Source organism: Rattus rattus, chromosome 1, assembly GCF_011064425.1.
Source record: "Rattus rattus isolate New Zealand chromosome 1, Rrattus_CSIRO_v1, whole genome shotgun sequence".
Classification (NCBI taxonomy): Eukaryota; Metazoa; Chordata; class Mammalia; order Rodentia; family Muridae; genus Rattus; species Rattus rattus.
This window is the reverse complement of record NC_046154.1, coordinates 272,712,849-272,715,004: the sequence shown is the minus strand read 5'-3', so window position 1 is coordinate 272,715,004 and position 2,156 is coordinate 272,712,849. Positions and strand designations below refer to the sequence as shown.

At 46.9% G+C, this 2,156-nt stretch overlaps 1 pseudogene; it reads left to right on the top strand.

Moving 5' to 3' along the window:
* Positions 1-567: 567 nt before the first annotated feature.
* On the top strand, positions 568-1,445 carry LOC116890544 (annotated as a pseudogene).
* Positions 1,446-2,156: the final 711 nt, after the last annotated feature.

Below are 2,156 nucleotides of genomic sequence, written 5' to 3'. Positions count from 1 at the left end.
CACATACCACACATAAATATACACACTACACACACACATACCACACACACATACATACCACACACACATATACACACTACACATATACCACACACACATATACACACTACACATATAACACACACACACACACACAGAAAGGGAAAAATAAATGGATCTAAATAAAGCAGGGAAATAAAAGCCAGTAGATGCTACAGCAGAACCAAGGTGACCCTAGGAAAGCCAGGCTTCATACATAGGACTATATCTGAAGGGAATTTTGAGTTGAACCCTTTTCTATTTACTACATGGAGTCAAGGTTAAGTCTCATTAAAAGGCAATGAGGTTATTCAAAGTTAACTGCTAGCTCATCAGGAGTGAGATCTGGGCTTCTATTCCACCTTTTTCCATCTGTTTCCCATCAAGAGAACTGACATCCATGAGAGAAAATAGCAGGTTAACAACAACAACAACAACAAAAATAGTCAGCTATAAAGTTGACAAGATGAACAGCGTATTCTAGGTGACAAGTATGAATACAACATAGCTATATAAATATCCCCGAGGAAATAAAGGGAGATATTGGAAATGAATCAGAAGAACCAAGTAAGAGTGAGGCATTCCTGTAATTGCCACCTTGGGGGGGGGTGGGGGAGTGAATTCCCATAATCCCCGCCTTGGGAGATAGGAGCAGGAGGGTCCCGAGCTCAAGGCAGGCCTCTTCGGAAAGCAAGGTCCTGGTCTCAAAACAACAAAAGAGAAGAAATGACACCCAAATAAAAATCTGTGAGGAGGGCTGGAGTTAGGGCTCAGTGGTAGAACTTAGACTAACACTTCCCACAGGAAAAAAAAAATATATTACCTAAATGAGATGCTTAAAAGGATAGACCGAGTTAAAATGAAGGGAAGGCTTCCTTTCCAGCCTCTGCCTCAGATCCTTCAGCCGCCATGATGTTGATGCTAAGAATGGGATTGCCATCTATGAAGTCCTTTTTAAGGAAGTCATGATGGCTGCCAAGAAAGAGGTCCACATGGCCAAACACCCCAAGCTGACAGACAAGAATGTGCCCAACCTTCCTGTCATGAAGGCCATGCAGTCTCAAGTCTCGGGGCTCCATGGAGGAGCATTTGCCTGGAGACATTTCTACCGGAACTGGATGAGGGCATCCAGTGTCTCCGAGGTTACCTGCACCTACCTCCGGAGATCTGCCAGCCACCCTGTGCCGCAGCCGTCCTGAGACTGGCAGGCCAAGGTCCAAAGGTCCCGAGGGTGAGCGACTTGCAAGACTCACAAGAGAGGGACAGAAGGAGACACCTACAGAGGGAGTGCTGTGCCCCCCCCCACCGCCTCCCACCCCCCCCCCACCCCCAGAGCTGACAAGAAAGCTGAGGCTAGGGCTGGCTCAGCAATTGAATTCCGGTTTAGAGGTGGCTTTGGTTGTGAACATGGTCAGCCACCTCAGTGAAGTTAGAGATTGTGTTGCAGGGTTTGGGGATTTAGCTCAGTGGTAGAACGCTTGCCTAGCAAGCTCAAGGCCCTGGGTTCGGTCCCCAGCTCCGGGGGTGGGGAGGGGAGGGGGGGGGAAGAAAAGAGATTGTGTTGTATTGAATAAACTTTAAAGGAAAAAAAGCCTGAAGGGGGGAAATAAAATGCAAACCAAAAGAGAGACAAAGGTCAAATCAGAACTGACTTTGAGGCAATAGATACTGTTGGGTGACAGGGAGGTGGTAGATCAAAAACGTATTGATACTTAAAACAATACCCATTATAAAACAGCCTGTCTTCTATATAACAACAGCACACATCATAAAAAGCCTTGTCTGTGTCTGCATGTGTGTGTATGTGGAAGCAGGTCCCCACAGAGGCCAGAGGAGCTGGAGTTACAGGAGGATGTGAGCTGCCAGTGCGCTCTAGAGTGCTCTAGATGAGCGAGTGAGCGAGTGAGCAAGAGAGCCTATAAGCTCTTACCCTCTGACTCACCGTATAGCCCAGCTCCGGGCTCTCTCTAGGCTCTTACCTTGCAAAAACAAAATAACCTTTCCACAATGTTTCAAATGCTTTATTCTCCCTTTGCAACCCTGTCTAAATTGCAAGGTGAGTTAATTACAACGCTTCCCTTACTTCTCTCAGCTCAGGCTCCTTTCCAGGTCTCCGTTGAATGACAGCTTGGCCCACC